Source organism: Dysidea avara, chromosome 5 (assembly GCF_963678975.1).
Source record: "Dysidea avara chromosome 5, odDysAvar1.4, whole genome shotgun sequence".
Taxonomy (NCBI): Eukaryota; Metazoa; Porifera; class Demospongiae; order Dictyoceratida; family Dysideidae; genus Dysidea; species Dysidea avara.
The window spans coordinates 16,404,857-16,409,823 of record NC_089276.1 but is presented as its reverse complement, the minus strand read 5'-3'; positions in this window follow the sequence as shown (position 1 = coordinate 16,409,823).

The window sequence follows — 4,967 nt, the reverse complement described above, 5'->3', positions numbered from 1 at the left end:
TGTAGAGAGTTCAGCTACAAAGACACCACCATGTAGAGAGTTTAGCTGCAAACAAATCACCTGTAGAGAGTTCAGCTAGAAACAAAATACCCTGTAGAGAGACCAGCTAGAAGAGATTACCTTGTAGAGAGTTCAGCTACAAAGAAACCATCCTGTATATAGTTCAGTTACATTTCAAGTCACCCGTAGAGAGATCAGCTGCAAAAAAAAATCCTGCGGGGAATAATGGGCATGTAATAAATATATGTATATAATTACTAATAAAATCAAAAATAATTGAAGTACTAAAATTCTTCTTTAAGTTCTTTTCTTCTTCCTGTAGTAAAGAAAAAACACATGGGTTAAAAAAGCCCCAAAGCCAGCCATAGGCCGGCTTTGCAGTATACAAATACAAAAAGAAGTGATATCTAATCAAAAACAGCCAAGCTGTAAAAAAAGGTGCGGCCCCCAAAAAGGCCATTGTGAAAAAAGATGTGAAATCCAAGGTGGCGGCCAAGAAATAGCTGTGATGGTAGGTTAATGGTTACATTTTAATAACGACAATTCAGGTGAATTTTGTGCCGCTTGGTCTTGGCACCAAATTCACCTGAATTGTTGTTATTAAAATGTAACCATTAACCTACCATCACAGCCATTTCTTGGCCGCCACCTTGGATTTCACATCTTTTTTCACAATGGCCTTTTTGGGGGCCGCACCTTTTTTTACAGCTTGGCTGTTTTTGATTAGATTATTATGACTGGTGAACCCATGCGTACCGCATCAAAAGAAATGATGGTGCCAGAAATAATGTTTTCGTCTGAACGTGCACCCCAGCTATCAAACACCGCTTCGAAAGTGCAGTGGCCATTACAGTTCGCTTTCAGCTATGTTCAGCCCTTTACACAGCGCTACAGATGAAAAACAGTAGAAGAAGAGCCTCTGCAACAATATATCCAGTCACCACGAAACACAATGATACAACGATTCACATGCCCTATCTATTAATTACTGCCTCGAAAGTGCAGCGGCCATTATGCTTCGCTTTCAGCTATGTTCATCCCGTTACACAGCATTACAAACGAAGAACAGTGTTAGAATCATCTATCCAGTCACCACGGAAAATACAGACGATTCCCGTTTACAAATATACTGTAAGGAAGCCATGCATCGCGCCATACCGCAAATCAAAACCTTGCAGGGGCGTTGCCAGGATTTTTTGAAGGGGGGTTCCAGCACCAGCATTGAGTTACTAGAAGCAGGGGTTGCGCCCCCAGCCGCTGAGAGACTTTCAATATTTTAATAAATCAAAACTCAGCAAATCGTTATATTTTATGCAAAAAGTACATTAATTATGATGCATTAAGTGGCCCTGGGATGGAGGTACTGTAGTACTAGATAAAGTCACCTAGTGGAAGCAGACAGCATAACACATATACAGGGGCGTAGCCAGGATTTTTTGAAGGGGGGTTCCAGCACCAGCATTGAGTTACTAGAAGCAGGGGTCTGGGGACGCAGCCCCCAGCCGCTGAAAGACTTTCAATATTTTAGTAAATCAAAACTCAGCAAATTGCTATATTTTATGCAAAAAGTACATTAATTATGATGCATTAAGTGCCCCTGGGATGAAGGTAGTACTAGATAAAGTCACCTAGTGGAAACAGACAGCATAACACATAGAGACACATATAGTAATCTGTAAGTGATGGTTATATCTCACTGTGGTATAGGAGCCATGAATCCACTGATATAAATGACAATCAAAACAATATAACTATATAAATATGCATAGCATGAATTCATTTTGCATAACACAAGTGATAAATTACTGGAGCTCTATATCTTTAAACACTGCACACCAAAGCTATAGCAGTATAAGGTCATGCTAAGTTTTGCATTTAATGTTGGAATGTCTGAAAAACTTCATATGGACATGGATATTTACATGCATGTTCTATTAGAGTATACCTGACTGCTCTATTAGAGTATATACCTGACTGCTCTATTAGAGTATATCGATCTTTTTAACAAGTTTTGAAGAGGGCTCATGTTACCTCTGTAAATCCTTCCCTGAGAGATGATGTAAGTTTTATCAATTGTTGTGCTGTGCCATTACACTATATTGCTCACTCATTTTGTCCGGCCACACTAAATGGTGTGTTAGGATCCTGCTTGCAGAAGTCTAAATTTTACAGGGGGGTTCCTGAACCCCCCGGAACCCCCCGGAACCCCCCCTCCCTACGCCCCTGCCTTGGGCTGTCAGCAAAAAGAAATGGGACACAAAGAAGGACAAGGGTAAGTCCATGATGTGTGCATTGTACATACTGCAGTATGCCAAAAGGCACATCTCAGGACGAAGCGACGCCAAACAGTGAAAAAATCAAGCCCATAGCCTTAGTCGTTATCGAGCTACGCTTGTCTGAAGGCATCCGGCAGGCAGGCAGTTAGTCAGTAGAAAATTCCATGGAATATATATATATATATATATATATCCCCCTCGATATCCCCGGGGGTTACCAGCATCCCTAGCCACTTCCCCTAGTACTAGCACAGTAGCAGATATGGATGCCATTCTGGAGTCTGGAGGCATGCTGCCCTGGATCATTTTAGATTTATATAGTAGGTAGGCCTGCGCCGATTATGCCAGCATAATTTGGGCATAATAGGTAACCAAAACTGGCAAAAGCTTGGGCAAAAGTATTGAGCACAATGCCAGCATAATAGTAGCGATTTCCAACCTCCTGATTTTTCACACATACTTTTGCTAATCAAAATACAACTATTCAATAAATGTTTTACGAGCTGCTGTTCTAGTACGTGATAGCCAATGCTTCGTACTTCGTAATGCACTTTGCCGAATTAAATTTCATCCAGTATATATAATACAAATTACTCTACAACTAAACTACAAACACAATTAATTACAACAGGGGTTTGGGGAAAGGAAAATCAGAGTCCTCACACTGCAAAGCCTATTATGTCGTTCGGAGAGATGTTTCATTGATGTCCGTGTTTTTAACCCTTTTGCTCCTTCTAATAGTTCCTCCTCTCTGTCATCCACCTTTAGGAAGCATGAAAAGATTAAGCATCGTGCTTATGGTCAGCGGGTTCGAGAAGTAGAGCATGCCACTTTCACTCCAATTGTTTTGGCTGCCACTGGCGGTTTAGTATTCATTGTAATTCTAGCACTTATTGTAACTTACCACTTACTGTAATTTAGCACTAGTTGTAACCTAGCACCTATTGTAACTTAGCACTTATTGTAACTTAGTACTAATCATTATTGTAACCTAAATTATAGGCACTTATGTTATTGTAACTTAAACTAGGCACTTATGTGTACGTACCTTGTACATTAGCGTAAAAACCCTGTTGGGTGTTTGCTAATCAATAAATAAATAAATAAATAAATAAATAGCCCATGAGGCTACTGTTTTTTTATAAGCGACTTGCTTCTCTTCTGGCCACAAAGTGGGGAGATGATTATTCTGTGGTTCTAGGTTGGCTGCGTTGTTGCCTGAGCTTTTCGTTGTTGCGCTCGGCAATTCAGTGTATTCGTGGGGCACGGTCTTCCATTGGTGTTTACACCAGGACTCCACAGTCAGTGGACTTAGTGACCGTGGAATCCCATTTGTCTGCTTAATTTTGTTCAGTTGTCCAGCACTTGCAATCTGTGCTGGGGGTGGTAGGAAAGGGCAGTCCATCAAGCCCGGAAAAAAAAAAAATTATTAAAAAAAAAAAAAAAAAAAAACACTGCAAAGCCCAGTACCGTAAAATCATACGGACATTGTTCGTCCATCAGTAAAGAAACTGATAGTTGTTGTAACAAATGTTTACGAGCCTGTTTGGTTGATGCACCACTTCTGGCTGTGGTGCGTTCAGCGATAGTACGAAGGGTTTGAAGTACAAATGGTGACCAAAAACCAAAAGTTTCTACAACAAGTGGGACAAAATCACACCCTGCCTCCTCTACAGCATCTTGATGTCTCTAGTCCTTGGCTAACTCACCTGCTGCAGCAGCTACCCCAACACAAGAAGAAGAAAAAGAAATGTGAGAAGGCTGGGTAGTGCTACGAACAGACACATCAAAATAAGCTGGACGACCATGCTGAAAGTCAGGGTGGTACACATCACCTGGGCGAGAATTATCTTCATAAGAAACACGTTGTTCCTTCAAACCTCCTGAGTGACTCTGGGACAAAGCATGACAAACAATGTCAACTAGAGCATCATGGCGACGAATTCTCATAGGACCATGAGAACATTCTAGAAGATGGTCACCAAATTGGTCAATGGAAGTAAGACACACACATAATGGGGAAAGTGGAAATAGAGGGATTCCGAGCCACAAACGAAGGTCAACAACAAACTCAGGACCAGGAATAGCCAGAGCAAGGGAGACTTGAGGAATAGCTTTGAGCCATCCACTGCTAGTACCAGATGAGTGAGAGAGAGCAGTAAGTCGAGCACGGTTTCGGATGTTGAAAGAAGCAAATAGTTGGTCATCCTGATTTTGATCTAACAGAGCCTGTAAGTCCTGCTGGGTAAGTCCTCCAGTATTTATTGAAATACGCGAAATCAAAGTTCTAAAATTAAAATTCCCCATAGGAAGCCCATACAAAAAATCTGTACGACGTAATGTATGGGAAAGTACGGGATTTTACGGCACCACTTGTCAAAAGTTATCGAGTTTTCCGCGAGTTTCTGTGACCTGTGTCTGTGAGGCTGAAAGAAGTCATCCTGGGCAAAGTGGACACGCTGATTTTGAATTTACCATCCGTTTTTTGGTGAAGAGACGTTTTCCGGTCGCTCACGACAAAAGTATGTCTTGTAAAAAGGTATACCACCATCTAGGACTGTTAAGAATCCTGCGTAACAATCACCCTGGTGTTCAAGACACCCATCCGCATCAGTCTAAGTATAGTTTAACAGTAAACAGTTTGTAGTGTTGTGAGGAATAGCTTTATAGCATGCAACATCATGCATAACT